The 17,135-nt window shown below is 38.8% G+C and overlaps 1 protein-coding gene across 12 annotated transcripts in view; it reads right to left on the reverse strand.

Moving 5' to 3' along the window:
• The window catches only part of PSD3 (pleckstrin and Sec7 domain containing 3), a 739,247-nt gene that overhangs the window by 361,456 nt on the left and 360,656 nt on the right, over positions 1 to 17,135 (reverse strand). Inside the window, exon 2 of one of the 12 annotated variants that reach the window (XM_049866078.1) lies at positions 5,960 to 6,214. The exons of the other annotated variants lie outside the window; for them this stretch is intronic. The gene's annotated coding sequence lies outside the window, so the exon portion shown is untranslated. The remainder of the gene's footprint in view (positions 1 to 5,959; positions 6,215 to 17,135) is intronic. 12 annotated transcript variants of the gene reach the window in all.

Here is a 17,135-nt window from a genome sequence, read left to right on the forward strand (position 1 = left end):
TTATTCCTACCAAGAGAAAGGCTTGATCAGTGAGGTCTGAGTTTGCTTTCCAATTAGGGATCTTTTTCAAGAGGAAGAGAATCACCTCTACTGTGCTATAGACTCTTCTTTATTTTATAAATCACAGTAAAATTTCTCTCACAATGAATGGCCTGTGACTCTCAATTTACATAAAAAGACCATACATAAAATGCTAAAATAACTGCAAATGGAAACTTGACCATTAGTAAAAGCACATACATTAACATCTATTCATAGCCTTAAAGAAATTACATTGGAGCTTAAAGGAAAAGGGCTAGGGAAGAGGTAAGCTTTTTCCCATTTTTAAAAAGCAGGATATTTTCCTACGCTTTTAATGTTCATGTCATTACATATGTTACTGTAAATAAAAATACATGGGCAAATTCACTCTGATGAGGCACTATCTAGAGTGCACTAAAGGTCTATATCAATTTTCTGTATTAGTAGTTCATCAGATTTCCAATTCTTTATTAATTACGGCTAACCTAGCCACTAACAATTGGTATCCTCTCCTTTCCATGCAGGTTGTTCATAAATGCAGTAACTTTCTTGGTGTTCTCTCTCACCTAAGGCAGATCAGTTAGCAAACTCTTACAACTTATATTACCGGTTTGGTGAAAGTGAAGAGGACCTGAAACACTTACTGATAAAGATCAAAGACTGCAGTCTTTTTTATGGATTACACTTCAACATAAAAATAAAAAAAACTCACAACTGGACCAATAAGCAACATCACGATAAATGGAGAAAAGACTGACGTTGTCATGGATTTCATCTGACCTGGATGCACCATCGGTGCCCATGGAAGCAGCAGCCAAGAAATCAAACAACGCATTGCATTGGGCAAGTCTGCTGCAAAAGATCTTTTTCAAGTGTTAAAAAGCGAAGACCTCACTTTAAGGACTAAGGTGTGCCTGACCCAAGCCATGGTGTTTTCAGTCGCCTCATACGGATGCAAAAGCTGGACAATAAATAAGGACGACCAAAGACAAATTGATGTCTTTGAAATATGGTGCTGACAAAGAATACTGCCAGAAGAACAAACAGATCTGTCTTGGACGAAGTACAGCCAGAATATACCTTAGAAGCAAGGATGGCAACACTGTGTCTCAAGTACTTTGGACACATTATCAGGAGGGACCAGTCCCTGGAGAAGGACATCATGGTTAGTAAAGTCGAGGGTCAGCAAAAAAGAGGAAGACCCTCAACAAGATGGACTGACACAGTGGCTGCAATAATGGGCTCAAGCATAGCAAGGATTATGAGGATGGCATAGGACTGCACAGCGTTTGATTCTGTTGTACATAGGGTTGCTATGAGTCTACAGCACCTTGTAACAACAACATCATAAGGAGAGCCGTAAGTTCTAAAATTATTTTAATATTTCAAGACATGCTCCTCTTAACTTGTCAGGAAGGAATTTAGTCTCAAAGGCAGGAGGGAAGAGTAACTGTTTTGTCCCCTTTAGTCAGAAATTTCATAAATCAATACAAAATTCGGAGACGAAAGTCCAAGTTACAAATCAAATACAGAAATCCTTGCAGAGCTAAAAATCTCAAATGCATTACACTATAATAAATAACTATAATCCTGAACTGTGAATAATAATCATTAATGTTTTTATGACCAATAATATATAAACCTCTCCAGCAATACAGTGATGCATGGCTCAGACACACAATGCAATAGAAAAAATTGTATTAAAAAAAAAAGCAGTAGATTTGTCTGATGTATTCTTAACTTAAAAAAAAAAAAAAAAACCTCATTGCCATCGAGTCGAACTTAAGCAACAGAAAATGTATTTGGCATGATAAAAATAACAGACAACTAGTATGAGTAATGAGAATTTATCAAATGAGTAATCTAAGTACATGGTATTTTGGGACATACTCTTCACCCTAATAAAAATCACATTTTGTAGAAGATTATAACACGTATTAGACGATGATGGACATTATCTGGACACTGATTACTCTCTACGGGCACAAATAGTTAAGGTATTTACATGCTGCAAAAACCAGGAAAAGGCCTGCCAACCATCGCATAAGCTTTTAACATGTGCAGGAGAATAGAGAATGTTCCATTAACTAGACACTCTTCCCCTGAGTGATTAATAGTTACAGCTGTGCTTACCTCAAACTAAATTTCACATACTAATGATTCGGAAGTCAATTTTTCTCTTTCAGTTCTAATCCCTGGGGAAATGGTACTAGTTTACCATTACAGGCAATTTCAGGGGAAGCTCTGCATGCTAAGGAGCTTACTACACACAGAAGGTAAAAGGAGTGAGGTGAGAACCAGCCCATTAACTTTAACCCAATGACTCTGCAAGTGCACAGAGCACTGTGTCTTGTCATGGAGGAGTACTAAGCTGTAACAGTTGAATTTGAGCCTATCTTTAAAAGTGGTGTTTTTTAAAGCTGATTTCCTTTTTTTCAACCAGTAGGTTTCTCCACTTTTGTCCGTCTCTCATCCACCTCTCATAATTTTTGTTTCTTTTTACTTCCACACTTGTGCTTCTCCTTTCAGCCCTCTCTCTTCTGATCACAGCTGCTCCTCTGATTTCATCTATTTTGTTCTTTTTCCACTTCTGTCCTGTCTAGGACAGAATCTACTTGTAAAATCTAGTTTTAAGCTTTCTTTCTTTACTGAATTTCTGGCTTTTATTTTTAAATTCAGAAAAACAAAAGTTTAAACTAAACTTAAATAACTCCACAATCTTATTTACCATAGTCTGCTAAAGTTAACGTGGATGTGACAGCATCAATGTAAATTTTTCTTATGTTTTATGACATTTTTAATATTTAAGAAAATGAAATTGATGTTTCAAAATCCTTTGCAATTAAAAAAAAAAAACATGAATACGAAGCAGCTGGAGTTCCTAGCAGTGATGATCAACTACAGCTGTGGACTTCGCCCAACTGCTGTCTGTCAAGACAGGTGCTAGGTACAGCGACATACAAGCAATCTCCCTCAGCTGATCCCCATTTGCATTCAGTAGCTTTCGTTCTCAACAAGAGACCCACAGTTTTGCTAAGGATTCAAGCTGCAAACTGGCATGAAGCAATCATTCCAAGGCTAGCAGAAAATGCAGGTTTTACAGAAACTTTAAAGTCAATTGCCCTGGTGAGAGCAAAACAAATCTTGAATTGCTATCAAGTTGACACTTTCCACCGGACAGGAAAAAAAAAAACCCCTGTGTGTAAAATTAAAATACATATTATGAATTTCCGGAGAGATGCAACCTCTACCTCATCTACGGTGTTTACGGAACATTTCCAGGGCTACCCATGTAGACACCGTGTTCTCTCCTAGGCTGTTCAGACACTGAGCCATGCTTCAGGGATGCAGATGTAAAGGAGTTTGAGCTCTTTAAGAGAAACTCCTCCCCAATTCCCATCCAGCATCACAATATCATGTCTCTCTAGAACTATAGGGGTAGCTTGTTTTACCTCTTTCTTTCTATATAATACATCACAAACCGGGAGCACAAACAGGGTGACAGGGTTCTGGTTGCACAAAAAAGGCAACGAAGGAAGTAAGATTACAGGTAAGAAGGACATTCCATTTTCTACTTAAAAATTTTGGAAATTCCCACATGAAATAAACATGCCAGATTCAAGCCAAGGAGAGACTGGGCAAAGCTTTCGGAGGGCAGGCGGTACCTCTCTGACTGAGAAATTAAAGAGTGGCTGGCGTGGGCACCCCTGAATAAATGCTCCCCCGTATGTCAGGATTCAGCAAAATCTGGTCTAGCCCCAGGAGTCTCCTACCGGGACAGTCAAAAGACAAGACTAGTAAGCAAAAGCAGTCAATAATACAGACGGATAATTTCACAGCAGCATTTTACAAGAGATAGAGAAAAATATAGTTGCCTGCAGAGACCTACAAAGAGAGGTTACTCACAGAGATTACTGTAGCTCCAGCAGTTACCCATTGATCATAGAATATGCCCAGCTCATCAGTTTATGCTTGAGAAAAGTTAGCTAGAAAAGAAGAGGCAAGCTAATTCAAAATCTGCTGTTCTAGTCAACTGGAAGCAAATTAGTTGCCAATCTCCTGGCAGCCCCTTTTGCCCTGCACTGCACACGGTGATGTAAATGGAAGCACTTTGAGCGTTAGGAACCCGAGCCGAGAGGAGCTGCTGCTTCGGTCCCTCTCTCACAAAGGCTAAGCAGCCTGGTCTCACGCTCGCTCTCCCTGTCTCTGTCGCTCTCTACCTTGGTAGCTTACTGAAAACAGCCACCTTAGGGCTTTTCTATATTTGTGAAAAACTACTTCCAAGGAGATAATTGAGATGACGGGAGTTAGCTTTAATGTAACCATTTCCCCAGTGCAGCCGCAGGAAAGCCCAGCAAGGGCTCCAGGAGGATCGTACCATCCTCGGTGACATCAGAGGTAGGGATGTCATGTTAGTATTATGCAGCATTTTCTTTGATTCAGGAATGACACGTATGAAAGGAGATGGGTGGATTCCTTTGAAAAGGGTTTAAACCTCCTATTATTTAAACAGAAAAAGCAAATGCAAATATAGTGCCGGGAAGCTGCTGCTGCAGGATATAAATCCTGCTCTGCGTGTCCTTATCACACTGCTAACTGACGATGCCATCTAAAGTCATGTTACCGATGACTACACTCCTGTTCCTGTGATTAAATTAATGTTTAATGGGTAATTGACATCACGTGGGAAAGTGACATGAAAAGACATAAGCATTCATTTTTAAAATACTGTGGCATAAACTTTAATATCACCGGTAGTTCCCTGGGTACATACACCACCTTTCCACACCATCACAATAATAAAACTAAATGCAAAAACTAAGATTTTTGCAGGTGGGAAAACTCAGGTGAAAAGCAGCACAAGGTGAGTGGCCATAATGTAGTACTGGTCATGAGCCTTGGTAATGGAGGTTAATATAAACATTAAAAGTAACTCACCTTCCATATATCACCTTAATATTTCAGCCAGGATAAAAAGCAGAGGCCACAAAAAAAGCAATTCATGGCCATTTTCATTCTTTTCGTGTACATTTACTGAGTGCCTAATAGGTGCTAGAAAATGCATTAGGTTTAACATGGAACATACTTTCTGATAAATAATAACATAATCAGAATAGAAGATATTTATATAATAGAAAAAAAAAAAAAAGTATCTGCCAGGCATTGCACTAAGCAGTTTTGTGTGTATTAACTCATGTATCCCTCCCAGAGCCCCATGGGATAGGTACTATTCTCAGCCCATTTTACAGATGAGACTACTGAAATACAAGAGATATATGTCACTCACCCAAGATTACGTGGCTAAGAACTGCACAACCAGGATTCAAACATAGGCAGTGCTGCTCCAAAGTCCACCCTCATAACCACTAAACTATATTGCCTCCTAAGGGCATGACTGCCAAGTAAACAATTCCAAAGGAAGCATATAATTTTCAGGATTTAGAACCACCAAACCTGTTACCTTCAAAGTCTGTTCTGACTTATGGCAACCCCATGTGTTACAGAGTAGAACTGCTCCATAGGATTTTCTTGGCTGTAATCCTTATGGAAGCAGACCACCAGGCCTTTCTCCTGTGGCACAGCTGGATGGGTCCAAACCTCTCAGCTTTAGGTTAGTAACCCCCTCCCCCCCAAAAAAACCCAGTGCCCTCAAGTCAAGTGTAAACTGTTTGCAATACCCAGGGACCACAAACCAAAACCCACTGCCATCGAGTCAATTCCAACTCATAGAAGCCCTATAGGACAGAGTAGAACTGCCCCATAGAGCTTCCAAGGAGCGCCTGGTGGATTCGAACTGCTGACCTCTTGGTTAGCAGCCATAGCACTTAATCACTACGCCACCAGGGTTTCCCCAGGGACCAGAGCAACCCAAAAATATGCACCTCTCAAGAAAACTGACCCAAATATAAGTAGATAAAAGCTAAGACAGTACACTTACAGAAAGCATCAGGAAATAGTGGACACAGGCCCCAAGAACAGAATTTTTGTGTTGATTCTTGTGTGATACTGGGCCAATGGCTTAAAACCTTTCCACTTTAGTTTCCTTATTTCTGAACTTCAGTTTTTTCAATTGTAAGCAGTATAAAAAGGCAGTAGAGCACACGTTTAATCACTTGTAATCTGGGCTCCGTCATGTTCCAAGTATGTCACTCTGAGCCAGCTATTTAACCACTCTGGGCCTCGATTTCCTCATCTGGAAAAACAGGGATAATAATAGGGTTGTTCTGAGGACTACATGAGCTGATACAAATATATAAAGCTCTCACACTAGCAACTAGTATTACTATAAACCAAACCCAAAACCAAACCCGTTGCCGTCACATCGATTCCAACTCATAGCGACCCTACAGGACAGAGTAGAACTGCCCCGCAAAGTTTCCAAGGAGTACCTGGCCACCAGGGTTTCCATTAATATAAACCCTCAAGGTTAATTATTACCTTTGTTACTATTATCATGATTACTTTTAGTATTTCTAATTTTTTTAAACTGAAACTGTAAACTTCCTCCTTTTTCAAGTATCTCCTCCAAGAAGAACCATTATTTTTTTTAAGAGTTGACTGGAAAAGCAGAAAGGACAACCTTTGTTGACTTCATACAAACATTAACCAGTCCATGAGTCACCAATTTCCAATGAGATGTAAGCTGAAGTTGTTGGACATACCTTATAAGAAAGCTCCTTCCAAGGGAAAGAGACAGGGACATGTACCCTTCTGCCCTCCCTGACTTCTTTCTTCCTTCTTCCTAGAACACACAAGGGGGCTGGAACCGAAGTGACCACCTTGAATAGTGAGAACACCAGCAGAAAAGGAGGTGGAACAGAAAGAGTCCCTATACTTACCACAGCTTTCCTCCGACCCCCATCTTCTTTTACATTAGAAATAAACATACCTCTAGTTCAGGTTATTTAATTCAGGTTTTCTGTTATATGTAGCTCTACACAATCCTAACTGATAGACAGTTAAAGGTTACAATTCCCCTATAGTTTCAAAAGTTAACTTGAAGGCTGAGCTACTTATGATACCACTTTTCTATTGTTGTATCGTCTGAGCTGGCATCCTCTCCAAGGCCAAGTAAAAGTCCATGGATGTTCCTCTAGGAAACAAGAAAAAGCAAACTACACTGCTTCTCAAGGCTTAGTAGCTATGTTGTCCTATTAAAAACAGAACAACAAAGGGTGGAATGGCCAGTCCATGTGATGACTCATGAAATGCAGCTCCATCTCATTTTCCTCCCATCTCTGAACGGATTCCTATTTCTAATCTGCATGCTACTAAGCTAATGCCAAAAGGAGAAACAAGCAGAACTGAAGTACATGAAATAAGAATGCTCAATATAGTAACTGAAATTATTGAATTAGGATGGTCTCCTTAACTGCAACTACTTGTGAACATGAGAAAATAAAAATGTATCAACTATACAAATGTCTCATTGCTCAAAGTCTAACACTGCGTGTTGTTGTTGGTTGTTGCTGAGTCAATTCCAACTCATGGAACCCCATGTGTTATAGAGTAGAACTACTTCATAGGGTTTTGTTGGTTGTAATCTTAACAGAAACACATCGTCAGGCCTTTTCTTCTGAGCTACCACTGGGTAGATCTGAACTGCCAGCCTTTAGGTTAGCAGTCAAGTGCAAACCATTTGCACGACCTAGGAAATAGTCTTAGTTAACACTTTCTTTGACTGACACCCTGAAACTCGCCATTTTTTAAAGTTAAAATCCAGAAATGAATTTATCGTATATTCTCTAGTCCCTCACGAGCACTATCTCTAAAAATATGTGCACAGAAACCGCATTTGAGTCTCTAACTTAGTCATCAATGCCATTCTGAAATCCTCAATTTTATTTTATTATCCTTGAAGGGTAGATAATACCACTCAGAATACATTCAGAGGAGAGAACCATCAGAAAATTTACAAATATTCTGTCTATACCTCTTCTGTGAAAGATAATAAATTGTTTTTCTTGAAGCATCTGACAGGTGAACCAATCAAAATGGCTAGATTTATAAAATTCATTTTTTATTAAAATTTAAAGAGCAATAAATGTATATTTGCCCACACCTATGTTCACTGCAAAATTATTCACAATAGCAAAAAGATGGAAACAACCTAAGTGCCAATCAATGGATGAGTGGGTAAACAAGTTGTGGTACATAGATACAATGGAATACTACACAACTCCGTAGAATAATGATGAGTCTGCAAAATATCTTATTTAACATGGATGAATCTGGAGGACGTTATGCTGAGTGAATTAAATCAATCACAAAAGGACAAATATTGTATGGTCTCACTTTTATAAAGTCAAGAATAGGTATACATACAGAAAACAATGTTCTTTGATGGTTACCAGGGGTGGGAGAGGGGAGAGGGGAAACCACTTTCTAGATAGTAGACACTTCTTATTTTTGGTGATGGGAAAGGTAACATCCAATATGGGTGCAGTCTGCACAACTTGATCAAGGTAAACAAAGACGCTAAAAAGTATGCAAGAAAAAGTGACAATTTTGGTAAATGCTATAACGTACAATATTACAACAGTAATACCAACCAAAAAATGTGTGTATGGTTACACAGGTATATATGTATGTATGTATGTGTACAGGAAGGCATATATGAGCACATTCGCATGTATATGTATGTACCTGTAGGCATATGTATATAGACGTTCGTATGTGCTACATATATATATATTTATATGCATAGGAAAGCACATAGGGAGCACAGTTACGGAGACTTCCTAGACATATTCAAACACCTTAAAGGATTGGTTTACTGAGTTAAAAGACATATTAGGACCACTGTCTCGTAGGACAACTCAGTCAATTGGTGTAATACAGTTCATAAAGCTTACATGCTACATCTTGGTTTGGTGAGTGGCGTCCAGGGTCTTAAAAGCTTGTAAGCAGCCATCTAAGATACAATTATTGATCCCTACTCGTCTGGAACAAAAGAGAATGAAGGAAACCAAAATCTCAAAGAAGAAACTAGTCCACAGGAGTAAAAGCCCACACGAACCATGGCCTCATCGAGCCTGAGACCAGGAGAATTAGATGGTGCCTGTCTACCATTACTGACCATTCTGACCATGGATACAACAGAAGATCCTAGATAGAATGGGAAAAAAAATGCAGAACAAAACTCAAATTCATAAAAAAGGCCAGACCTACTGGACCAATAGAGGCTAGAGAAACCCCGAGACTATCACCCTAAAATACCCTTTGAACTTGGAACTGAAGCCACTCCCAGAGGTCATCTTTTGGCCAAATAATAGATTGGCTTATAAAATAAATAATATCAGCTGTGAGTACTGTGCTCCTTTAAAAAATTAATTATATGAAACCAAACGTTCAACATTTACCCCAAAGCAAAGATGAGAAGGTAAGGAGGGGCAGGGAAGCTACATTAATGGAAAAATAACAAACAAAGGAAATAATGAGAATGCTAACACACAGTGAAAAATGTAACCAATGTTAGGGAACAATCTGTATGAAGGTTGTTAAATAGGAACCTAATTTGCTGTAAACTTTCACCTAAAACACAATAAAATATTATTTTTAAAAAAAAGTACACCTGTCAATTGCAACCAGTGTTTTTCAATGAAATTTGAATTCTAAAATATTATTAAAACTAACACATAAAGTTCTAAGGTAAACAGATAATTATTTATTGATTAGGAATAAATATTTCACAGCCATAAAGTATTTTCATACTTTAATGCCATTAGCACTTTATCAATTTAGTTAGGAAATGGTAAGCTGTAGGCAGTACTATTTCAAATACTATTTCTCCAAAATTTCAAACAAAGTAATACAAACAGGCATGCAGGCCAACTGTTATCCAATTTAGTAATGAATTTTGGAATTACAACTTTTCCACCCATCAAGACCCTGATTGTAAGATGCCATTTTATATCACCAGGACCTCCGACACTTCATCGGTTAGCTTTTTCTATTACTAGCCAAGCCATGTAGAAGACAGTAAGATCAGTAGAACTGATAACCATAACGCCTTCATTTGAAATAACTTTCTTTCAATGAGCAGAATCTGATAAATAAGAAACCAGTTTTCCTATTTCAGATTTATTTACATATTTTTTGAAGTCTTGCTCTTAGATTTAAGAAAAATATTCAATACCAGCTTCCATTATTTCCTATAGCCCTCTGTAGAATTTGGTCTTAAGAAGTATAAAAATCAAGTTTTATATTTTACTCTACTGTCTCCATTATAGGAAACCCTGGTGGTGTAGTGGTTAAGTGCTACAGCTGCCAACTAGAAGGTTAGCAGTTCAAATCCACCAGGAGCTCCTGGGAAACTCGATGCGGCAGTTCTACTCTGACCTAGAGGGTCGCTATGGGTCGGAATCGACTAGGTGGCAAAGGTTTTTTTTTTTTTGGTCTCCATTATAAGATACACCTGACTGTTAAAGCTTAAGGTAGACAAATAAACAGAACTCCAGGGATGTATACCATGAAATAAATTCAAGCCAGAGAGGAGCAGGTATGAGATACCAAGAACATGATAACAATGAAACTCATGCTGGAGGTTTATACTCTGAAACATTTAAAAAAAAAAAAAAAAGAACTCACTCTACCGTGAAAATTGACTTAAAAGGAATAAACATATAGTTCTCCCAGTAAGCCTACTGTTTGTATGTTTGAAACAACACATACCATAAAAATGTAATAAAGTCACCTGCAAAACTCGGTAATTGTCCTAGGTCAGCTGACCTAATAACCTGAGTTGGTATGAGCAATCTATGAGCACCGAAGAGATTTGTCCTCTCTGCTTTACACACTGTATACGGGACTGGGGGTCTAACACAGGGAGTCACACATAATACTTAAGGATCCCCACATTCCAGGGCCTGGGCCAGATGCATTTCACCTCTCATAGAGTCTCCCCGTTACCTTCTAAGTAACTCCCAACTCAGTTTCTGCCCCTACATCCCAGCCTATGATCAGAAAGAAGCCTCCAAAAAGCAGAGGGCAAATCTCTTAGCAGGTCTCTTTGTTAATCCCTGTGGACCCGGCGCTTAGCAAACACCTAATTAATTGTTTCATTTAGTCCTTAAGACATCCCTAAAAAGTAGATTTCATGCATAGCTAAATATAAGGCAACCTGAATAAATATTAGACAATCCTTAAGTTACAAATGGACAAAAAATTGTTGGCCGAACTGAATACCTGAACTTTTACGACGTGGGTGAAGTAAATAGCTTCTTAGAATATTTCCTTGCTTATTTTAATTTTGTACGTATTTAAAATCACATACTGTGTTGAACAATAAGGGAATTGTTGCCTTTACTCACCGCCATTTTAGGGAATGATGTGTCTCCAGTTTTCCACATGCAGCTTTGTCACGAGGACCTTTGCTATCACTTGCGTCTTACACCCTCAGTTATTTTTCTGAGCTACCTTACTTCTCCAGTAAGTAGATACAGCTTGAGGTCCAGCGTTTTTTTCTTTTTTAATCTGTGTGATGCTGTAATGGGAAATTCTATCCTCGTCTGCAGTGTCCATTCACTACTTGTGATCTCCACAGTGTAGCCACTTACTGTATTAGTAAAATTAAGTGTAAAATTCTCACTTTAATAGTAGAGTAGATATTGTTTTAACCCTTTTTTTACAGACGTTGTATATACAGAGTTTAAGCAACCTGGCCAACACACAATTAGAAGACAAGGAGAGCAAGAAGCATCCCTCAGACCAAACCAAAACAAAACAAATAATTTAAAGGGGGGGGGGGCAATTTAGTTGGCACATAGGAAACATTATTACTGCTCTTAGGAATCAGCCTTCACTCCTTCCCTTCATTACTTAACATGGGATTTCAGAAAGTGGTTTTGCTGCTCTGAGCCTCAGCTTTTGATTATTACTTTTTAAAATCTCATTAAAAATCAGCTTTATTTTCCAGCCATCTAGGCACAGTGGTAAAGCACTTAGCTGCTAACCGAAAGGTTGGCAGTTCGAACCCACTAGCCCTTGGCGGGAGAAAGATGTGGCAGTCTGCCTCTGTAAAGATTTACAGTCTTGGAAACCCTATGGGGCAGTTCTACTTGTCCTATAGGGTCACTTTAAGTTGGAACTGACTCAACAGCAGCAGGTAAAATAAAAGTTTACAATTAATTTTAAACATAATTCAAACAATTAACTATAGGCAAACAACAAGCTTACTACATAAGGTTACTGTAAAATTAAAATGAGATAGGTCACATGAAAAAGTACCAAATGGCATTCAAATGCAAGGTATCTTTACATGGTTCTACATTAACAATTACAGATGTCCAGACCTAACTTCTCTTTTGAGCTTCAATCCAACTCACACTTCTGTTGAGTGGGAAGTACTCACCAGATGGAGATTCTATGATATAGGAAGTGAGAAAGATATCAATAATTAACTTAGACAATTCAGAAGAAGCTATGCAAATTGGCCAGACGAGACCTTGGGAATAGGGGTCTAGACTTGGCTGGAGAGGAAGGACTGAGATAATAGAACAAGGAGAGAAAACAAAACAACTCTAGAACAGCTTGTATTCTTTTAAGTACAAGAGTGAAGAAAGCCAAACACACAAAAAATCCTACCAAGTAACTCAACAACAAAAAGACAAACAACCCAATTTAAAATGGGGCAAAGGACATGAATAAACCACTTTACCAAATAGGACACTCAAGCGGCGGCAAACACATGAAAAGATGCTTGCAATCTTTAGCCATTAGAGAAATGCAAATAAAAACTACAATGAGATGTCATCTCACTCCTGCTAAAATGGCACTGATAAGAAAACAGAAAACAAGAAATGCTGGTGAGGATGTGGGGAGACTAAAACCCTTATACACTGCTGGTGGGATTGTAAAATGGTACAACCACGATGGAAAATAGTACGGTACTTCCTCAAAAAACTAGAAATAGAAATACCTTATGATTCAGCAATCCCACTCCTAGGTACAGACCCTGGAGATCTTACAGAAGAGACAGGGACAGACAAATGCACACCTATGTTCACTGAGGCACCATTCCCAATAGCGAAAAGACAGAAACAACCCAAGTGTCCATCAATAGATTGATCTGAATGGATAAACAAAATGTGATGCATATATACAATGGAATACTGCACAGCCATAAAAAATAATGATGAGTCCTCAAAACACCTTATAACGTGGATGAATCTGGAGGACATTATGCTGTGTGAAATAAGTCAATCACAAAAGGAAAAATGTATGATTTTACTTTTATAAAAAGACAAGAATAAGTATACATACAGAAACCAATGTTCCTTGGTGGCTACCAGGGCTGGATGGGAGGGGGAGGGTAAATCACTCTCTAGATAGTAGACACTGGTTATTTTTGATGATGGGAAAGGTAACACTGAATGCGGGTGAAGTACGCACAGATTGACCAAGGTGAATTATGTCACTAAGAAATACTCAAGAAAAAAGGACATTTCTGGTAAATGCTATAACTTATAATTTTGCAACAACCACCACCAAAAAATATATGTGTTTATATATGTATTATGCATATAGGTATGTATACGTATTTGTGCAGAGGAATCTATATGTGTATGTATACGGGCATGTGAGTACATACGTACATATTCATATATATAATAAAACACATAGGGAACACAGTTACAAATACTTCTTAGACATCACCAACCAATCACCTCACAGGATTGGTTTTCTGGGTTTGAAGACTTAGGACCATAGTCATGTGGTACAACTCGGTCAACTCGCATAATATAGTTCATAAAGTTTATGTTCTATACCCTAGCTTGGTGAGTAGTGTTTGGGGTCTTAAAAGCTTGCAAGCAGCTATCTAAGATACAACTACTGGTCTCTATTCCGCCAGAGTAAAAAAGAAAGAAGGAAACCAAAGACTCAGAGGAGAAACTAGTTTACAGGACTAATGGTCTACATGAACCACGGCCTCATCTAGTCTCAGACCAGAATAACTAGATGGTGCCCAGATCCACTGCCTTCCATCCTGATCAGGGCCACAAAACAGATGATCCTGATAGAATGGGAGAAAAATGTTGAACAGAGCTCAAATTCTTCAAGTCCAGACTTACTGGACTATCTGAGACTAGAAGATTCCCTGAGACTGTTGCCCTGAGATACTCTTTAAACCTTGAACTGAAACTATTCCCTGAGGTCACCGTTTATCTAAATAACAGATTGGCTCATAAAATAAAGAATATCGCCCATGAGTACTGCACTCCTTTAGGAATCAACTATCTGAGACCAAACGGTCAACAACTACTCTAAACCAAAGATGAGAAAGTAAGGGGGCAGGGAAACTAGATTACTGGAAACAGAACAACGAGAACAGAAATAACATTGACACATTGTGAAAAAGGTAACCAACATCACTGAACAATTTGTGTAGAGATTGTTAAGTGGGAAACTAATTTTCTGTGTACGTTTTCACCAAAAACACACTAAAATATTATTTTTAAAAAAATCTTACTAAGTAGAGTTAATGCTCACAAAGTTTCAACTGCCTTGGCATTAGGGTCCCTCCCCTATTTTATGATAATGATAAGAAAAAAATAGACAAAGTAAACCACACCACATAGTCTAGTTTAGATCTCCTTGGGCAAGGTCTGAGGAAAAGTCAATAAGGGATTTGTTCATCACACTAAGAATGGAAGGGAAGAATCAAAGTTTTATATGAAGGGTTAACGAGCCTGTATGCTCAAGAGAGCTTTTGGGTACTCTGACCTATGCTTTTCCTACAGATAGTGGTCAAGTCATTACCAGTAATAAATCATGTCATACATATCCACGTTCTCTCACCAGGCCAACCCATTACCTTTACTTTTTAAAAGGCATCACCAGAATGGAGGAAACCAAGACAGAGAAGAGGTTCTCACTTTCCTGGGATCCTGCATGGGTTCTGAGCAATTAGAAGAGCCTACACTCCAACGGTGCCTCCTGCTTCTACCACCCCCTGAAAAGTTGGGTCTGCCCAGAGGAGCAGTGAGGCAAAAAGTCAATAATTCCTGTCTGGCAGATATCCCACATCACATACTCAACATGTTGAAAGCACAGTGATCACCTTTCCTGAGAAACAAGCTCCTAGGGGAGAGTTCTTGTTTCAGATGCACCATTAACCTCTCCTGACACTTTAATGCCATACTTTTGAGTCATCACATCTCCTTCCCCTCCCCATAGCTTTAGTTACCAAGACTATCATTATTTTCTTTCGTAAATCTTCTGCAGCTACTCCTTTAATTTCTACTACTACCTCTTAGTAGTACTCAGGTACTGTTGCTTTAGGAATTAACTACTGGTCCTAACCAATCTAACTACCTTGAACACTAATTCATATCATCCAATCCACTATAAGCAATTTTGCTAGGTTAATCCTCCTAAAACACTTTTCTGATGACACTATTGTCGCCATCATTCATTATGTGCCTCTCTTCCTCCAAAACAAAACAAAATAGAAATTTTAAATGATCTTCAATGCAACTAAGTTAAAGTTGTAATTCTTCAACTCAGGGGCCAACAAACTTTTTCTGTAAAGAAACTCTACACAACTACAGAACTCTGCTGTTGTAGCACAAAAGGAGACACGGATGATAGTAAATGAACGGACATGGTTGTGTTTTGATAAAACTTTTCTTACTTAAACAATGTTGTTGTTGTTAGGTGCCATCAAGTCACTTCTGACTCACTGCGATCCTATGTACAACAGAACAAAACACTCCCTGGTCCTGTGCCATCCTCACAATCACTGCTATGTTTGAGCCCACTGTTGCAGCCACTGTGCCAATCTATCTCATAGAGGGTCTTCCACTCTTTTGCTGACCCTCTACTTTAGCGAGCATGAAGTCCTTCTCTGGGACTGATCCCTTCTGATATCACTTCCAAATACGTGACATGAAGTTTGGCCACCCTCACTTCTAAGGAGCATTCTAGCTGCACTTCTTCTAAGAAAGATTTGCTTGTTCTTCTAGTAGTCCATGGTATATTCAATATTCTTCACCAACATCATAATTCAAAGCCATCAATTCTCCTTTGGTGTTCCTTACTCGTTGTCCAATTTTCATGCGCATATGAGGCAGCTGAAAACGCCATGGCTTGGGTCAGGCTCACCTTAGTCCTAAAAGTGATATCTTTGCTTTTCAACACTTTAAAGAGGTCTTTTGCAGCAGATCTACCAATGCAATACGTACATCATTTGATTTCCTGCTGCTCCTTCCATGGATGTTGGCTGTGGACCCAAGTAAAATGAAATTCTTGACAACTTCAATATTTTCTCCACTTATCAGGATGTTGCCTATTGGTCCAGTTATGAAGATTAAACAATGGACAGTAGGATTTGGCCCGAGGGCTGTAGTTTACCAACCTTTGCTTTACCTTGTCACTCAGGGCCCTTAGCAATCTGGCCACTCTCTCTCCGGCTTATTCCCTTACTGCTATCTTAATCACTGTCTAAATTGGCAATGTTATGAGAAAGAAGGTCCCTGGGTGGCACAAATGGCTTGTACTCAACTACTAACTTAAAGGTTGATGGTTCTAACCCACCCAGCAGTGCCATGGAAGAAAGGCCTGGCGACCTGCTTCCATAAAGATTACAGCCAAGAAAACCATATGGAGCAGTTCTACTCTACAGTACTTGGGGCCTCCATGAGTCAGAATCAACTCCACAGCAACAGTTTTGACGGGGTGGGCGATTTTATGAGCAAGGTACAAATTTTACAAATGAGAAAACTGAAGCACAGAGAGGTTTTAAATAGGTTATAATCGGACTGGAAACCAGAGTTAAGAGCCCACACTATTAACCACTACCTAATTTTTTTTTAATGCTGACTTTCCATTGGCCTACTTAGTTCTCCCTACGTTACATCATCATCTCTGGATCCTTGCTCATTTCTCGTGTCCAAGTTCAAGTCCTACTTCTCACTGATGCCTTCCATGCCTGCCCAAGTGACTGTGACATCTCCCTCCTTTTTTACTCTTGAAACATACATTCACTGTACTTTTATTTTGGCCCTTATTTTTTCATGACTACATACCATCTTCCCTATGTATATTTTATCTCACATATTTTCTATATCCTAAACAACTCCTATAGTGTTTTGAAGTTAAAAGGTATTCATTAG

Source organism: Elephas maximus, chromosome 22 (assembly GCF_024166365.1).
Source record: "Elephas maximus indicus isolate mEleMax1 chromosome 22, mEleMax1 primary haplotype, whole genome shotgun sequence".
NCBI classification, from domain to species: Eukaryota; Metazoa; Chordata; class Mammalia; order Proboscidea; family Elephantidae; genus Elephas; species Elephas maximus.